This window comes from Falco rusticolus, chromosome 11 (genome assembly GCF_015220075.1).
Source record: "Falco rusticolus isolate bFalRus1 chromosome 11, bFalRus1.pri, whole genome shotgun sequence".
NCBI lineage: Eukaryota > Metazoa > Chordata > Aves > Falconiformes > Falconidae > Falco > Falco rusticolus.
In genome coordinates, this window is record NC_051197.1 from 23,037,962 (window position 1) to 23,058,876 (window position 20,915).

A 20,915-nucleotide genomic window follows, 5' to 3' on the forward strand; every position below is an offset into this window, starting at 1 on the left:
TGCACCTTTGCTTGAAATGATTAATTCATACAACAGCCTGTTAGTGGCTCATTAACTCCACAGATCTGGGGCTGAGATGTGCAGCACCGCTTTGCCCTTTGGATGCTACTCCATTCCAATGCAGTCTTTCATTACAATTAATATTAGTTAAGGACTAATTGACAAGAATAAAGATTGAAGAGCTGAGTCACTGTAATTCATGTATTATGTTTCTGCAAGTTTCAAGGGTCGACACAGTCTGCCAAAGCCTGGGGAGCTTTTCAGCTAAGTTCAAATTCAAGCCTTTACCTAAAACTTATCTAAAGCCTACCTTTTCTCATCTCATATTGTCCCACAACACATCTTTCCTTGGCTAAACACAGCTGTCAAGAGACATACAGAATTTTACCCCTATAATACCTGTGCCACTGCATTGTTCACAAATAAAAGGAAATAAATAGTTTTTAAAACCTGATCAATTTTTCATACGGCTCTTCTGTGTCATGTAAAATCCACCAGCTACACAGCTATTTCAGCCAGAGATTTCTTTATAGGAGAAATCACTAATCAAGTTGAAATGTCTGCTAAGGAGGATGACATCTCAAAATTTGTCCTTGATAATGAACTTAAAAACTGCATCTTCAGCTTAGATCTTCTGTGTGACAAGCTAACACAGTACCTTACTGGTCTGCCTAGTTCTCTCTTTCTTGAAAATCTTGATCTTACGTTGCGTGTATAGATATCTGCCCTCTGTATGTGCTGCTCATGAGATAACACTAGGTTGCTATAGTGATTGCTTAAAAAAAGAGAAAAAAGTGAAAGCTGAATTGTGGAGAACCCTGAGGCTAAAAGATGGATAAATGACCAATCTTGAAAATTAAACTTAAGTACCGTTTTTCCTGAATTCTGCTGCAACTGTTTGTAGGGGAGGATATTCTCCTTTACGAAAAAAAGGCAGCTCATTTCTTCTATTAAGTCTTTCTGATTGGTACCTATGTTGGAGGGGATCATAAAAAAGGAGTAAGTTGAAACAGGAAAAAAAAAATATCTGTAATATTAATTCTGTACTTACAGAAGCAGATTTTTTGTTCCAGGATCAAAAAGGGGGGGGGGGCGGTAGGGGAAATTACCCTCATGTAACACAAAGTGATAAATATCACAAGGAAGTTAAAGAATGCCCTAAGGCCAAAAAGGGTCATTGCTTCCTTAAACCTGAACTCCATCACTCTACATTACTGTTTCAGATAAAGCTTTTTATGTAAAAGTCCTTTACTTAATAAAAAGTGGATGCACACGGACATGTGCACTTCAGCTTATTAGGTAATAGATATTTATACAGTCATATAATTTATAGAGAAAACACAAAATTAGTACTAAATATCCAACCAAAGCTAACATTTAAGGCCTTACAAGTTTAAAGCTTAAATTGTCACACAAATGTTTCCCTTGGTGAACCTACAGAACACAGCCTGCACTGGAGTATGAATGTATACATTACCTGGATAGTGCTTCATCAACCACCATGGCCCTCTAACTCCATTTGCCCTACCATGGCCCAGAGGGTAGATGACTGCAGTTCTCAGGAAGAGCTGAGAGTCCCACAGTGTTCAAAATGAATTAGTGAAGCCTCAGAACAGCAAGTCTTTACACAACAAAAGATAAGAGAGGAATAGAAGTTGGGACCCAGAGTCACTGACATAAAAGGCAGCATCAGCATCCCCTCAGGGAACCCCGTGGCTTTAAAGAATTTCCAACAGTTAAAACAATCACTTGAAAGCTATGACTCAAACTAGCCAACTTGCTGCAAGTGGAATAATTAATATGCTATTACAATCAGCCATAGAGATAGATCTAAGGATCAGCATCTACTTATAATATTCTATTTCTTTTTTAGCCAAACATTCACTACTGCTACATGAACTTTCATAGGCACGAATATCTCTAGATCTGAACGACCTAAGTTTGGTGAATTATTTCAGGAATACAGGCATATTTGAAGACAGTTCCAAGGGAAAACTTGAGAAACCAAAGCCTAACTAGACCTTCATTACTGGCTTCGTTTCCTTATAGTTCTGTGTGCAAGAGAATTTAGCTGCCTATCACTAGCACCTAAATCGGTGATCTTCATAGTTCTAATTTTAGTGGATTTAATCATCACACCACTATTCTTTTTGCTTTAGAGGTTCATCTACCAGGATATGTCAATGCTGGCAGCAGGTGACGAACACCACAATGTCTGAAATTTGTACTTAAAGGTAAAATACTTGTGTGCTGGGAAACTGTTGGGGCTTTTTACTACAATTTTATTCCTTAGTCACAAAAAGTTTAGGGAATAGTACCTGCTTTTCAGCAGATGGAGAATGTGCAATAGCTTTCACTTCATTCTGTTTTCTTAATTAATGGTGGGTACTGAGTCTCTCAAGATACATAGCCTTTGTTCTGATCCTTGATTGAAAGGACAGGTTGTAAGCTTTGTAATGCATAAATTGCCTGTTAAATAGTCATCATCTTCCAGTCTCTGTAAGGATAACCCAGCACTGATTCAACCAGGGCATTTATACAATATTATGCTCTTCATGAGAATTTTCAAACACAAGAATTCTCAGATACTGAGAAATACCATTGAGATACCTACTTCAGATAATCAAGGAAAACTATAACTTTAATGAAACAAAGGAATGATCTGAAAAATATTTGGACAAAATTTCTAGTAAATGACACAATTTGTTGTCATTCTGATGATGATCTAATTTCAAAGCTCAACAAAGAAATGAAGATTTAAGTTTACTGCTTTATCTGAGTGCAAAAATATTAAAAAAAAAAAACAGAGAAAAAAATACTTAAAAGGTAGAAACAGGGCATGTGAGTAGGCAGGAGGAAGAAAAGAAACTACTTGGCAGCAAGCAGGAGATTGTAAAGCCCATTACAATTCCAAGACAGAAATTGCTTCAGCTACATTTTAAGTAGATGCCTTCAGGTACCTTGTGTAATTTGTGGACAGCTGCAAGTCTAGAAGCATCTATGACAGCCACAGAATTACATTCCTCTAATGAAGTTAACTAAGGGTATTTAAAATGTCATTTCTTAATCTAAAACTGAATAAAAGCCATAATTTCTCTTATGGGTATTTACACATCTGAGATGAAGTGACTGCACAATGGGAATTCTAAAAGTAATTACTTCCCATACTTTTATATTGCAGCCCAAAGAGTTAGTACCTGTTGGTTGCCTTTCCTATAGAGAATTACTTGAAAGTTTTTTGCATGCTCTCCTAGGGGTGAAATACAATAGGAATCTACAGAGAACATCAATTTTCTTTGCTTTTCTAAGGTTTACAACTTCCCTGTAGTATTTATCAAGAAAGACACAACTCCCCATAGTTAGAGCTGTGCAGTCTAACAGTAGGAATTCTTGGTGTTGATGGGGCTATTGATCATACAAACATTAAAATTATGTCTCCTGTGGTAAACGCCAATAAAACAGAGGTACATTAATCAGGAAATCAATATGCTTGTCAATAGAAAGGCTAACTTTGACAATGTAATGCAGCAGGCAGACCTACTGGATGGCGGACCAAAACACAAGTAACCCCAGTAGTGACCTTTTCGTTTGACTTCTGATTGCGCTAAACTACTGTATGAATCACTGGAATGTAAGGAATTAAAGGAGGGAGGCAAGGAGTTAGCTGTTTAAATAGTTCCATGGGAGCAAACTTTAATTTATTGCTACAGTGACCTTTAGTTGTTCACTTATAAAAAAAAAAAAAAAACAAAACAAACAAAAAACAGACAAAAACCCCCACACCAAAACTGGAAGAAAACCACACACACATCCCCCCCAAAAAACCCAAAGCAAAATACAAACCAAACAACCAAACTCCAAACTTCTGCCTCATGCTTTTTAGTAGCTCTGTATTAAGGGACAGCATTAGCAGCATAATATTAAAAAATTATTGTATTCTTGGGAAGCAAAAAAGGCCACATTTCCATCTTTATGATTTTTTCTTTAAAACATTAACACTATGTTGTGTAATAGGCTCATTATTTATTCTTTCAAAGCCTTAAATAATTAAGTAAGAAAACGTACCTCAGGTGTGGTCTGACCATTAGATTGGAAACAAAACAGCACACATTTTTCTGGACAAAACCAGCATCTATTTTAGCACCTTTTTCATATGGGTTAACAAAAATTACATATTTGAAACCCTGTGAACAAATTCTAGACCTCACGAGACAGCACAGCATAAGTGAGCCCTGTACTCTGAACAAATACTTCTAAAGTTCTTAGACTGAGCACTGAGCTGCAAGATACTTTGGGACAACTTAGTTTTTTTCCATTTGTTGAAGGACATAAAGTTACTGAACAAACATTTTAAAATTCGTATGTGAAAAGCAGAATTGTATATGAGTTAAATAGGAAAGTTATTTTTCTGAGTTACATTTAAATATTTTACCAAGTATTTGATGAAAAAACATGGATTAATAGAAAAAACAGGTAGTAAACAGCAGTTCATTACAGCCAATTTTATAATTCAAAACATTATTGCAAGAAGTTTTGTTATTTGAGCTAACTCTGTAAATGTAATGTTGTAAAAAAAGAAACACATAAAAAATAGATTTTCACAAAGGGAGTGCTCATAGAAGATTTCCAACATTAATACTTTTCATTTGTATGTCTGGACTTATGTTATAAAGCAATAAACTTTTCAAATATGTATTACTATTCCTGATGCCAAAAATCGTTGTTGGAGCCAAAGAGAATAATTTAAGCCACATAAAATTTACTCAACCCCCCACTCCCTCACCCTCCAAAACCACACCAAAAAAAAAAAAAAAAAAAAAAATCCATGACAAAAATATCTCTCCCCATCACCATCCCGAGCATTCTCCAAAGTTAAAGCTGTCCTTGTCTTTAACCTTCCCATTATAATCTGGGAAGAAAAAAATAAAATAAAAATGGTCCAAATCTTGGTAATAGTATCTAAATCAGAGTTTTCCACAGTGCAGATCCACATTTTAATTCATTTATTTTAAACATTCCATGCTGAGACAAAGTCAATTCTTAATTTTATAAATTCCATATACAGAACTATTGTAGACTGGCTAGTGCAGTCCTGACCACTTCATCCTCTATTGCTGCTAAATATATTAAGAAAAGACCAAAAGCTGACAGGAATTAACGAGCTAGTGTTTGGGTATAGATGATTCTGTCCATCCAATTGCAGATCAATTACTAAGCTTCTGTCAGTGGATTACTTGTTTTGAGAAGGAATGAAGAAAAAAGAGATCTGCTCACTGACTAGCTAAATAGTACTGGATATATGAAACAGGTAAATTTATCAAACAGCAAATGAGCTAAATGTTCTACCTAGTGTATCCAAAAAGAAAGGGAAAATAAAAGAAAATAATTAGAAATATAAAAAAAGAAAAAGGTTTTGGCCTATCAAAGACAGAGGTAAACCTGCTAGAGAAAAGTAACCCATATATATACATGCTTGCTAGATAGACCACTGAGGTGGTACCCAATACACACGTGGCAGTATCAATAATAATATTGATAGCATATGAGTCAGCCACAAATGTAACCTCCCCCCTTCAAGGGGAGAAAAAAAAAAAAAAAAAAAGAAAAAGGAAAGAACCCTTCCCCAGTGAAACAGAAAACCCCCAAACCTCAAATAAGCATCTCATCTTGGACCTGTGATTTACTTGTCATTACACTGATAAAAACCCTAAAAATTATAAAGTTGTGGATACATTTTAGGATTCCTTTTGCATGCATGTTGAAATAAAAACTGATCTGATACAATCTAAAGTATATGGGAAAAGTACAACATAATGTTAATCCTGCACCTTGTTATTAAACAATATATGGTGGCAAAGTTTAGATTCTTAAAATTATAGTGCAACATCTCTAAATTTTATTCTCCTAAACTAAGTTATGAAAGTGATTTTCTTTTCTTTTTTTCTCAATTAAAAAAGCATTGTTTTGTCTCTCACAGCTCTCCTTTTCTCTCTTTTCCTGTCTGTGTTCCTTTTCTCTATTATTGCTTTGGTGCTAAACATTAACCAAGCCATAACTGGTAGCAGCCTAGACAGCTATTTTGATGGCAATTTTGTTTGGCTGTTTATGAGCTTATAAAAACATCCTTAAGTATCAGAAATCCATTGTTTGCATCTTACGATGTTCTGCGTTCTTTCAGAGTGAAATCTGGAGAGTATTCAGACAATCCCACTTAACAAATAACTCCAAAGTCAGATGCTTTATTCAGCAATAAAGTATGACTTTGTAAAAGAAATAAAGTTTGGAACATTTTTGTTCCTTTAAGACTTAATCACAAAGGAGACTGGCCTTGTAGCCTGATCTGATTTATCAGTAATGCTAGTGATGGCCCCAGTGCTGCTGGAATACAAAACCATTCCATGGCACTAGAACTGGATCTTTTAACAAAGATTAATGTTGACCGTTGTGCTAACTCCTCTCTAGTTTTATTTACTTTTCCAGCTGTGCTGGGACATGGGACTGTGAAGCCATGCAGTTTCTATCCTTTCCAGTATTTTCTTATTAGACAGGGTCCTCCACTTTTATTTTTGGTCACCTTCCTTCATTTTCAGATATATTTCCACTAACACCTGAAATATGTTAATTTTTGTGAAGATATTTATGGAGCAGCAGTCCCCACACAATCTAGGTGCTATAGATTTATTTTTATACTTACTGTATTATTTCCTTCTCACACGGTTACATGACCCAGTTATACTGCAGAATTAATATGTACTTCTAAGTGAAAATAGTCCTGGTTTTGGAAACTAAGTTAGATAGACTTATGTTGAAAATTAAGGTTACAAACTTTTTTCTAATAACACTTAATTATAAGTGCATTTATCACTCACCTCTCACCATAAAAGCATTACACCACTATCATCTACTTCAGCAGGTCAATAGTGAGAATATAGCCAGCTGATCCCTCTATTCAGCACTTGTCAGGCTGCACACGGGGTACTAAGCCCAGTTTTGGCCCCCACCATTCAGAAAAGACTGGATAAGGTCCAAGAAAGAAGGGCCACAGAGATTACCAATGAGCTAGAAAACCTAACCTTTGAGGCAAAACTGAGGAGCTAGATCTTTTCACCCTGGAGAAGAGAAGGCTTAGGGGGGAAAATACATCACAGTTTTCTAGTACTTAAAGAGCAGCTACAACAAGAACGGGGGGTCTCTCACCACAGGGAGCCACATGGAGAGAACAAAGGACAACATGTACAAGTTGCACTAGGACATATTTCATCTCAATATAAGAAAGAAATTTTTTACAGTGAGAACAATCAGTCACTGGCACATGCTCCCCGGGACATGGTAGAGTCCCCATCAATGGAGTTTTTCAAGACGCAACTGGACAAGACATTATATCATCTCCCCTAGGCCCTCTTTTCCACAAAGGTTGGATAAGATGATCTGTCAGGGTCCCTTCCAACCTGGGCTGTTCTGTGATTCTATAATCAGAGCTTTAGCATGCTTGGGTATGAGTTCAATAGACTCTAAAACCTGCTGGCAGAAAAGGAAAGCTTAGAAGGAACTTGCAATTTCTCATGTCTGTCCTAGTGTCTCTGCAAATTCCCATAAACATTTTAAAGTTGTGTTCATTGCTAGTCGCAGAAAACCATAGGCCTAAGTCACATAAGCTTAACTTAAACTCACTTCTTCAACTTGGCTATCCAAAATCATCTGCATCCCTCTTGACAAGAGTAGCATAGAGCAAAATGGAGAACTTCAAGGTGAAAACATAATTATGATGCTTAATTCCTGGAACGATCACTTCAGTTAAATGCAGAGTCACTACGATTGTTTGCCTATTAAAAGGTACATACAAAACTGTGAGGTATGCCTTGGTAAATAAAACCCGTGTATAATGATACATCATAACAAAACCAGACCATTCAGAAAAATATTCCAATAAATTTGTAATTAAAGATAAAAAGGCCAAAAAAAGCGCAACATTTACATCCTCCCAGTGAAACTGCAAAGTTAAAGTTTGCATGAAGAGTAAACAAATAGCATGGAAGTGGTTGCATTAGATAGTAGAAAAAGTATCTAAGTAAGAGAAAATGGGTATGGAACTGAATTTCATAGGGCTAAAAAGGAAAATATTTATGGTAATCGGAAAAGGAGATAATTGTCTTACATGAAAGTGTGAAGATAACATGTTGATTAGGAACTGAGGAAATACTTTAGATGACATTCTGGAAAGGAAATACAGTCAAAAAAGAAAGCAAGGTAAGTAAATAATTGGAAGACCATTTTTAATTTTCATTCTGTGCTACTCAAGCAAGCTTACAAAGGGTAAGTGGAAAAAGAATTTTGTCATAAAGCAGGAAAATATACATTTTCTTCTTATCCCAGTTATTAATTTTCTTCTTTCATTTCATAGTTTTAACTAAACACAAAAAGTCTAACAAATTAATTGAATGACCATGTACATGAATTAATATAACATGTTACTGAAATTGAATTGTGATGTATCAATAAAAATGTGATTTAATATATATGATTTACCTGATATTTTATCCCTTGAGCATTTACTCAGAATAGGAGACAATAAACATTGCCATAGCCATGCTTCCTTTAATGGAGTACCACACACGTATTTACTCAAAAACCAGAGGTTTTTGAAAATCAGAACTGTAACTAACTAGGATTTTTGCACATTCAAATTTTAAGGTATCTGTAAAGCTTCTTATTCAGACATATTTTTTTGCATCAACAAAATCCTGTGTAACTAGAAAGCACATGAAAATGAACACCACCTTCCAGCTGTTTCTGACCTCTCATTCAAAAAGGTACCTGCTTTGCAGTCATAGTATCAGTTGCAAAGCAGCAGTGATTTCTAGTAAGCATCCTACAAACTATACAAAGAGAAACAGAAGAGTCAAAGTCCATTTATGTACAAAGACAGCTTTTTCTTCCTACATCTTAATTCTTCAAAGCTTCTGGAGAAATTCACCAGACCCCTTCTATAAATTAGGCTTTCCATCACATCACACCATTGCTGACAGGTAGATGTTGTAATTACCTGTGGAGCATCTAAAGCCTGTAGAAAGAAAACTTGACTGCTAAAATTGTTATTTTTATTTATCTCATCAAATAACTGTAAACCTGCAGTGTACACCACAAACACATTCAAACTACTTTAAGAACTGAGTATCTGTAGTTACCATATCTGTCCTGCTGTTTATTATGGAAAGGTTCAGGGCACTAGATTATGATTCATATTTTTTTCTTGTGGTGACAGATTAAATTACCTCATGAAAGAGAGTCCACTTGGTTTTTTTTATTTATTTGAATGTGATTCAGGATTTAGGCTGAGATTTGAAAATTTATACCTTCTCACAGTACTGGCATGAAAACATGCATTCTGAAGAAGAAAATTATGATGTAAATATATAAAAATGCTATCCCTATTTTTAACTGCACTAGAGGATAGAGAGGTTTTTCTAGGAAGTGAATCGCTTAGAGGCTGATTTAAAACTTGTAGATGACAGTAACATACACAGACTTTAACTGAGATAGAAGTTCTGCTGTGCTTAGCACTGTAGAAATGCACGGAAAAGACCAGCTAGATTGGAGGGAAATCATTTCATATATATAGAAAAATAAAGGAAACATCAGGGAACAGCAAGGGCCTCTAGGCAGATAGAGAACAAGACTAGCTAGGGTTTTTTCCCCTACAGTAAAGCAAGATTCAGAGGGTCTGAGAAATGAAGAAAAAAAAGTGTTGTTTTTTCTTCCTTCTCCTAATTCCCCCTTGACTCCTCCAGCTGCTTACTAGACCTTTGCTTGCTAGAAAGCAGTTGTAAGTCTGAAAATATCAGTGAAGTTGGCCCAGTCCAAATGTATTTTCACAGCCTAAAGAATTTAACTCCCACATTACCTCAGCTGAGTTCCTAACAAGTTACCTTACTATGAGATCAGTCTTAGGTCGATAACGAGTCAGACTGTATTTTCAACAACTAGGGCCCTGTAATCACAAAGGAAACAGATTCATTATTAGCAGGAAAATGAATTTGTGGATTCCCACATGGATGGTACTGATCCTGCACTGCCTGCAGCTAGGTAGCACATTTTGGTAACTATGACAAAGCTTGAGCTTTCTAGTTACAATGTCCCCAGCGGAAGTCCCATTCCCCCTTAGGAGAAATTACATTTCAGAAATGTTTTCTTTTGACGTGGTTTGGGTTCTTATGACCAAGGAATTCATTGTACTTTAAAAATGTAAGCCTGCCCACACTGGCAAGTCCAATAAGTCCAAAATCTTCATCAGATCTGCTATTTGTGTATATCAAATTCAACACACCACATAGAGCATGCAACCCATCTGTATTTGCACAGCAAAGCCAACATAACCTGGCTCAGTCAAACTGATTAAGACTGGTAGAAACCCATCACAACACATACAGATCATGAAATTCTTCAGGATAGATTGATGAAACTAGTTGAATAGATTTTCTTGGTTATTTCAGCACACATGGCTACTAATGTGCTTTCAGTGCACTTCTGTTTGAATTCTGTTAAGGTTTTTGCCAGCAAACTAGGATTTAAAAAAAAAAAAAAAAGTAAAAAAAGAAAAAAGTTTTTTAATTCTTGCTATTCTCCATGATAAGATTATGAAAATATAGTATCTAAAAAAAAATGATTCAAAGGTGAGGTGATCGATCCACTATCATACAGCATTGGAGCTTCTACCACACAGAAGTAATGTCTATTTTAGAAAATAATTGGCATTCATGATACATCAGAGGATATTATTTAAACAAAGAATCTCATCACCATAAAGAATGGTTCCTGTAGTTATCTCTACTCACAGAGTCTGGTGCTAAAATGAAACTTTTCTAAACTAGCTTGCATCCCGTAACAGATAAGAGAAGAGCTGCACAACTCATCATATCTTCATAATCTTAACTATCTTATATTTGAAAAATATGGAGTGAAGGCAAATGCAAGGTTTATGCATGATCTTTGCAGTAATAGTAACTGCCCTGAATCCTCAAATTCCCACTAGATATCTTTAACAGAAAAGAGAGAAAACTAGAAACAAGAAAAGCTATGCTCTTTCTAGTAATGGAAGAGAACGTAACACCAAGACGTACATTAAAAAAAAGGAAAGAAAAAAAGAGAACAGATATTGGCTCATATGGAATCTACAGAGAATGGAACAGAATCAATTTCATCTACTGAAAATAAACACTCTGGCTGATTAGAGACCAGAACAACTATCTGCAAATGACTGCTTTAATTTATGCTGAATTTTGCCTCATCGCTATTCTGCACTGTATGTGTAGCCTGAGAGGAAAAAGAAAATATAAGTGGTGAATAGAAGATAAAAAGAGATCAGAAAGAAGAAAACCAGCGTCACTTCTTTGCAATATAGAGATGCATTTCCCCCGCTTTTTTTTAAAAGCATAGAATTTATTTTGTAGGAGAATTAGCTGAAATAAAGCTGCTCAAATAGAACAGTCCAAAAAGGGTTTATTTAGTTATAAAGCTTGAAAATCCGCAACAATAACCAACTCATTTTATACCTCATATACATTTTCACTTAGGCAGTAAGCAAAAAAACGCCCCGTTCAAATTACATTCCCTCAAAACCCAGAAACAAGTCCTACTCTGTACAAACTGCTATGGCACCATCAACACTAGCAATCTTTTATTGTTAATACTACTAATGTCTGTATTTTGGATCTATGTTCTTACAACATCAGCTTCAGAGTAACTTAATATTTAAATTAAAAAATCAGATTTCTTTCTGTCCCTTTTTTTCCCTGATATTTATGCAAATACTCCCTAAACTTTTTTCTCCTACAGCTGCATTCAGCTGATAATCCAAATGGAGTAACGGGGAGAAGCTATGAACATATCTACAAACACTAAGTTTAGGGATGCTTGCTTTGGTATCATAGAATCTATTGATATATTTTACCAAAAAATGAAAAACTTGGGAAAACACAATGGCATTTTATTTTAAATGTTCAAAACTTGATAAAATTTAAAGTATTATAAAATAACCTGTGATTCCTGTAGTCAGATAAATATGCTAAACTAAATGGGGTTATTCTAGTAAAAGATCTTTTTAAATAGAGAAGAAAAAAAGAAATTAATATATACCATTAAACTACCAGATGTCTTTTAAAAGATGTAAAACAAACAAACAAACAAACAAAAAACCCCACAGTTTGAGAAAGACAAGTTAATGAGACTATTTTGGTCTGTTTTTCAGAAAATACAAAGTGATTTATCTACGTTTTAAAGAAAAACAAGTACAAATTTCAGGAAGATACCCAAATAATGGAATTTAAATATAAATCAGAAAAGTTATATTAATAATCACCTGAAACTGGAAAAAACACACTAACAAATATATAGTCAAATATTGCATGTATATTCAAACTTGCTCTTTTGGCTCATAGACTAAATTGTTTTGGAACTCTGGAAAGATGAATGAGTGTAAAAAATTCAGCAATCAGTACCATTTAGTTCTGCAGACAGCAAGGTGAGAGGAAGCTGAGCAGGCTTCCTGTAAACTCTACAAAAAAACATCTTCCTCTGGCTGGTCTTCCAAAAGAATAATTGTAATAATTACAAAAGGATTATTTGTTCCTATTGCAGTTCTGGTAAACCCCAATGTCAAGACACAGAAAGCTGCTTACACAGCCTCGGGGCAAATGGGTGTTTAGACCAGGCAGCATACCCTTAGTGAGAAACATGAAGGGTTCAGAAGACAATTCCTAAACAGCTTTCTCAACATTTCTTATCACTGAGGTGAAAATATGGCAGCAATTGGTTTCTCAGTTTCCCCAGAAAAACAGCAGTCAGAACAATGCAGCAATCCCGTGGAATCTGCTGGTTTGAAATCTTACCACTCTCTGTTCTACACAGGTCATTTTTGAAATCAAATTAAATGAGATTTCAGCACTAAGCTTTCTTCTTGATGACTAAGACCTAGTAGTATTTAAGGTGAAATGAACCATTATTTCCTGTAATTATGTCTTTTCTACTTCATACTACTTTACAAGTTTATGCAGATAGTTTCAAGTTGGTGATGAAACAATATTTTCTGGCCCATGATACGCAGAATATCTAACAGTCACATTGTTCTACATGGTCTTAACAGTAAATCAACCTATATCCTCTCAAAGGTATCTCCAGTCTTGATAAAGTTTTCTGCAGCTTAGAATCAACAACTTGAGTCTTTGGGTTTCTCTGAGTACTAATGTACAGTTCTTCTGATCACCTTATTACTGTACTTAGTCATATGCTAACAAACCAGTGATAAAAATATGCATTTCAAATTAGCCAACCTTTTCCTTTTCCATTTTAGTATCAGACAAGCAAATGAAAACAGGTTTCAGTTCACAGTAAAAGGACAAGAGCTAGTTGAGTTGATTGTGATACATGTCTTATGTAAAAGGGGCATTAAACCCCTGTCTTCTCCCACTAAGCTCCTGTGTCTGTACTGTTCACATTGCTGAAAAACATCTGAGGTCTTGACAATGTGCTTTTCTCCTAATATCCTACAGAATTCCTCCAAAAGCCTTTTTAACTACATAGTTTTAAAAAGATCATGTTCTAAAGATTATAATTTCCTTCCAGAATTTCCAATAAACAGCTCAATAAATTTTTCTTTTTTCTAAAATATTTTTTTTCTTTTTTCACACATGGAGACAACTGACGTTGTCAGGCTTAACGTTATATTTTCTGGCAGTACACTGCATGACAGCATTAATGACAATTTTGTGTGTGCTACCTCAGCACCGCTTTAAGAATCACATAAGCATCATATAAAATCTTCTTTCTAATAAATCTGATATGAATCGGCTTTCTTTTACAAGGCCTTCATTTAGCTTTTCAAGGCTTAAATGCAAGTATTTTCATTTAAAAACAAGTGGCTCAAGCACAAGGTTTCCTTTTGATGCCAAAATGGCACAGAGTAACTGCTCAGAGACGAATTTTGTCTTTAAGCAGCAAAGGTATTTATTTCGTGCAGCGTTGGGGAGCTAGCCGATTGGCACCAGACAAACTAGCTCCAAAGTTTTCAGTGAAAAGTCAGGTATTTTATACAGTTTTCGGGAGAGGTTACACAACATCTTTACATATATACTCATTTGTTTTTGACATCTATTCATGCCATCCACAATAGGTGGGATCTAAGTGCAGTAGACCTTTCAATTTTCTTTGTTCAATGATTTCCTGACTTGATGGTCTCCTTATCTCATTCAGTTGCCCACCTTATCTTTTCTAATTATTTAGAGTACATCCAGTGGAACCTTTTCTAATTTATTCAAAGTATATTCCTTTCTCAACACAAACAGAGCATCACCCAGAGCATTGTACCAAACTCATCCTGACTAACTTTTTTTTTCAAGACCTTGTTCTGTTTCACTTTCACATTACATTTCTCTGACTATTTGGTATATTAAAAAGGTAAGTTTTTATCTAAATTTAACAGACTAAATCAACACATTTTTTTTTATTAGCTGATCATTTCTACAATAACATGGTGGCAAAGAAAGCTACCCACAAATCCAGTTATCAATGAGAAACCTGCTTTTCTGAGCATCTGTTGGTGATCTAAGTATCAAATTAGCAACACTGTCATAGGTTCAGCTTACTGTTATTGTTGCCAACAATTTTATAACTACATTTTAAAAGGGCAATTACCTCACAGCTGTTGATTGATGCTAAACTAACATCATCATTGTGCAGTTTAAATACTTCAACTGTTGCACCTGTTTCCAGTTGAATTATTAACGTGAATTGTGTATTACAGCTATCTTTTCATTTGCTTCAGTACAACTTAAGGTAACAACTGCATAAAATGCCTGACTCTTTTTAACTTTTATTGTTCATCTTTTAAATTGTATCCTTCTAAATTATTTTATTTCAGATACAGAGAATTCAGAGACTTACAGAAAAAGATCTTCTTGCTTGCATCTACTACTTGCCTGCCTTCTCCAACATGTATTTTCTCCATACCTGACAGCTCCTTCGCATTCAGAAACAGGTTATTAGTAGCAGACACCTCTATAAATAACAGATCCTGTAAATTCCAGGAGAGCGCTTTTGCAACACATACTGCTGAGCTACCTACCAGGACAGAGTGGACAGAGCATAGCTGGCTTTAATTAAACTACTAACACTTTATTTCATGTTTGAGAATTAGTTCAAATTAGAACAGACTGACAGGATGATGGGGGAGCAAACCAAATGCTTCCTATCTATCACTTTTAGTATAACTGGCCAGTAAACAGTGTTTTGTCTTTTCCTTCCAAGTCTGTAGTTCCTGTTGTCAGAAAGGTTATAGGCCTGGGCAGGCAGTGGTCTAAGCTAGTAAGACCACTAAAGTGGATTGGCATGACCATGACATGCTGACTTGCCTGTTCATTTTCAGATTCCAATAATCATTACCTTACAGACAGAGAAAAGATTACATAAATGGTGTCATTTTTATTGAACTGTAAAAAAAAAAAAAGCCATATCAAACACCAGCTATATATATATTAAAAAAAAAACAACCAAAAAAATAAAACCAAACCCCACACAACAAAAAAAAACCCCACACAACAACACCCCCCAACAGAAAAACCCCAACAACTTCAGTAGAAAAAAGGATTGAATGTGCTGAGAAGTTGCTGCCACAGAAAATTGAGTGCCTCAAGAAAGAGAGTAGGCACTGATGTAGAAACACTTTAACAGTTCCTTTTAGTTTAGAATTTACAGAAACATGTTTAATAGATGTGACATTTGCAATGCATTTCATTGAGATTACTACTTTGCAGCCAAATGGTTTTGCTTGTATTTTATTGTCTTAAAATTATAGATGCTTCAACACTATCAAAGCAGTGATCTCTATACTTCTTATTAACTTAATGAATTTAACAAAATTAAGGTGCTCCGTAGCTTTGATTAAATAAAGGTAATAAAACTAATTAAATATATTTTGATCTATTAACAAGTGACTCAAATCATTACTTAAATTTTTGGTAATGTTCCAACGTTACCTCATCAAGCCTGTAGGTACTACTAATTTGTTCAAACAAATACCATTGTACATTCCCCTTATTTAACTAAATATGTGAATTATGTTGTTCTTATTATCTTAATCGTCAACAATGAAAATGGACGTGTCAATCTCTCTGTCAGTCGAGTAAAAACCCTATAATCTTGTGACTTTGCCTTTTAATGGCTAGGTATATTTAAAACCTCCAGAGTAGCCAAGTTAATTCCACTGTATAATAGTCACTGTTGTAAAATTTGACTTTTACTGCATTCCAATTCTCAGAACCAATTAGCGCACTTTATGACTCCATTTGGAACTGCTCCAAGTTTACAACCATACCACTATAGTTCATTATTACTTTATTTAAACAGTCTTACTTAGACCCTTGCTACTGTAAGGTGGTCTGCTATCAAGTTCTGGAAATATTGCATATATTAAACAGATGTCAACACTACAGATTTTTAATTAGCTGCTCTTATGTTGTAACATTTACTCAAGCTCCTGAGTACCGGAACCATTTGGTACCAGACAGATATGACGTCCTTTAAATTGGACAAGAGGGGCAAAGAGGTCATGGGAATGAAAATAATAAAAGGTCACAGTCAAGTTTACAAGTCGAGTAGCTACAAGACACTTCAGGTAATAGCTTGATAGTGTAAATGGTGGCACACAATAGAGAGGTTTATAGCCGATGGAAATCTTGTAGGTTTGTCCTTGGTTTTCAAGCACACAGAAACTCAGAGATTTTGATAAGTACCTTGATCTTGTAACTTGCAATCTGCTACCATGGCAAAAATAAATAATTAAAATCCTTTTATCAAGGTCCAAGAAAGTAGGCAGAAGAGCAGATTAAACATGCACTGGAACAATACTGCCCCTCACCTACCCTTTTCCTTAGCCCAGCAGTGTTTATTATGTTATTTCCTCATATGAAGGCTAAAGAGAGAAGAAAAGTAGGTCATTCAGAGGCTCAGACTTGTTGCCTCTGAGGTTAGTTTACCATAAATGCATTTGCAGCTCTGGTTTAGATGAGCCAGAAGCCCAGTGGGATGGGTATCCCTCTCTGATAACTCCCTGAAACCACAGAAAACATTCCAAATCACTTCACAAATCTCTCCCTATATTCAGCTTTCTGAAAAGGTATAGGTCCATGCCACCGAAAAAACAACCTGGGAACTGAACAAGACATTTCTGGTAAGCAACTAACTTGCTATTGTTCTTTCTGGTTTGGCTTTGTCAGTCCAAAAAAGCTCTCCACTGTAACTTTTGTTGCAACATTTCAGACCAGTTTATAATCATTTCTAGGAAATTAAGTCTTAAGTTTGCCCTTTGGAAAAGAAATTTAATAAACAATTTTGTTGAGCCATGTCAACATGAAAGATATGAAATATTGCATCAAGAATCTGAAATGAAACATTTCTATTTTCCCCATATTTTTTCTACCAACTGTAATTCTCGGTTTGCATTTTGAGGAGAAAATATACTGACATTGTGGAAAGGATCTGAAGATACAACAGTTCCACTTCTGTAACAGCAAAACTTATAGGTTTCACCTAAGGAAAATTAATCTATTTTATATACACACACACACTACAAATAATTATTAACGTATAGCAAGATGAAAGTCTGGATAATGAATGAGAAAGGTACTAGAAGCTTGATTCTTCACCCATTGTTAAGGCAGCCAAGATGAAAACATTTTTAATCTGGAGATTAGTTTATATATAAAGTATATAATTCTGACAAACAGATTCATGGGGTACTATTTTCTGCTGGGTGTCAAAAATGGCTGTAAGATGGGGCTTGGGTTTTTTTTTTGCTTTCACACTGGAGGATTCTACTTCCAGGCAATATTAGAATCTATGAAAAATACTAAACATATCTACCAATGCCACAGGGCACCTACTTCCGAAACATCAGTACTTCATTTTTATGATTTTTTTTTTTTTTTTAGAACTACACAAGTAATAATATAAAGATTTACTTAACCTCTATCACCTATCACTCTAACTTGCAACTTGGTTAGGGAGGAGCCAATTCTGATTTCACTCATGCAATATCTTGAGAGAGTAAAAAAAAAAAACAGTGGTCAGCAGGGCTGGGTTATCCCACATATATTAAGATCCCCCTTCTTCCTGCAGTTTTATGCTGTGAAGCAGCCAAAATGGAAAGGACCCTACTATATAACGTCTTCATCTTTTAAAGAGAGAAAGTGCTGTTGGCAGTATGCAAGCTTAATGAAATTCCGAGCTTTTTATAAGGACCATAGGATCTTTAAAGCACCATTCAGCCCCAGAGCTAGAAGGATCTAGCACAGCAGCACCTGAATGAGAACCCATGTACCATGACCACTGAACAAGAGCTGGAAGAAAGATCAGCAGTGAAGAGAGGACAGGCAGTTGCATCACTGAAAAGAGGCTCTACCCTTGCAGCCTCTTAAAAGCAAGTGCCAGGATGAAAACAACAGCCGCTTCTAAAGTTGTAAAGCATTAGTTCTTTTCCCTGCAGAGGAAGCAAATTGTAGATGAGGAGGAGATAAATGAACTCAAAATAGTCAAAATTCACCAGCATAAAGGTCTGTGAAGTTCATAACTCCCATGTGGATTTTCAAATGATCTTTGCAGGTTTTTATCTTCACACTAAAATTTAAGAGCAATGTAAATTTTGCTTCAAGTTACCTTTTGAAAGACCTGGACACTTACTGAATATGTTTCAAAGAAATAGCACAATACAGCTAAGCTTTTAAACACATCATGATTCACAAAACCTAAAACTTCACTCTTATTTTTAATCTATTTTCTGAAGTCAATAAATCCCACAAGAATACACTAGGTTTTTGCATGTTTCTTTCTCTTCCTCTCACTTCCTCCAAAAAAATAATTTTCTAACTTAGTAATACATTTTTATCAAACCTGAATAGAATTAAGGTTTTCAAGAGAATAAAATATCTACTGCTGTGAAAACCTGGTAGCCTGAAAGACTACTGACAAGACCTAAGCACCCTGCTGGAGGAGAAATCTTGATGTGTGAGTTCCCATTCTGTCAGAACAGACAATCCTCATGGAAGAAATTTAATAGAATCACAAACTGGAATAAAAATTGAGATTTGAGACCAATTTACTGCAAGACAGGTACACTGGAATGTGTTTAATTTCTAGTGCTGGTAGAACTTCCCCCCCACCATCTAAACTACTTTATCTATACTGAAGATCTGACATTAACCATTTCCCTACAGCTATACTATTGAAGTTTTCTCCCTATTTGTTGTTTTCCTTTGCTAGACAATAGACGAATATTTCTCAGGATTGTAACAGTTACAATTTATGAAGAGGGGGAGGGGGGGAGGTTTAACTTATTTTCTCAGTTATTTTGAATATTTTGTCACTTTCTTAAGGAAATTGAAGCATGCCACAAAAATGTTTAATAGCTTAAAATAGTTGCAAATATTTCAAAAAGCACACTAGGGCAGAATATCAGCTTGATTACTAGCTTTGTGGAATATGAAGTAAATGTAAATAAAATTGTTATTAAAAAAACCCCAAAAAACCAAACAAACAACAACACAGCCCTAATGAAATTGATGTATTATGCATGTAACCTGGTAACAAAACAAAATTTTCAATGAATGTATGGTAAGCCTTGACCAGGGCAAATATTTCTGACAAATCTGATCATCTGTTTTGCTTGGAGATATGATTATTGACTTAGCAATAAAGTCTGAGATCTCTTGATTTAGTTTGGAAGTCTTCCTCCCCCGGCCCAAGACACTTTAGCTCTATTGTTTAAAGAAATATAAAAAATATTGTTAAGCAACAAAGCTATTCAAATTTAACACATAAGTATTCAACTTCACAATTCTATACATACTCAGCTTGCTCTATTTATTTATTTTATTATGTATCATGTGTCCATCCTATCTTTTTCAGTTCCTAGAACTACAATGACAACACACAATCTTTTCTGCCAGGAAAATTAGAAAGCAAAAAAGGAAAAGAAAAAAAATCAGGTCAACTGCAATTTTTTGGTGGAAAAATATGTAATGTAAAACTGGCAAGGTAGCAGTGGGGAAAGCTATGGGGAGATTCAGGAAGTAGGCCAGCAAAGAAAAACATGTGTACCTCCTATAGATGGTAAAAGGGTCAGGTAGCATACAAAGTGGGTATAAAAAGATCAAATGGTAAAAAGCAATTAACCCCTTGGCACTGGGAACTGGGATTTCCTGACACCAACTGCTAATGCTGGCCCTAAGGGGTTATAGGATCAAATAATAATAAGCCAAGTCCTGAAATAAAAGCTATCGTTCTAGGCAGTGAGGGAAGGCATTTCAAGTACCTTCTGGGCTGCCAGACTAGAATGGTACAAGAGGAAAGGCACAGAGGAGAAATACTCTGAAAGATAAATGGTAAAAATAGTTTTCCAGATTTGGACTCAAACAGATTTCTTCCAACCAAGCTTTTATTTTTCTTTCTGAATTAAACACACTGGTTTGCCCTATATATCTGTGATCTGTGACCTCATCCAGCTCTTCTCTGATACACAGAGAGATTTAGCCTCCATTTTCCGAGCAAGTTCCCTCTCATTTTGTGATTAAATTCTGAACATTGTCTATATTAGCTGTAGGTGGTTTACTTAATTGCCTTAAACATGGTGGTTTTTTTTTTTGTTTTTTTTTTTTTACTTTCCTTCCACACAGAAGGGGAAAAAAGGAAAAGAAAAAGGAGGAAAAAAAAAGCAAATGACAACAGAGAAAATCCTTAACAAAACCACCAACATGGGATAATAAACTAATCTGAGAAATTACATGATTCTAACAGCCATTGTTTGTTTTTAAAGAGGTCAGCTGTTCCAGCACATCCCAGGACCTACACTTATAAACTGATATTCTACTGTT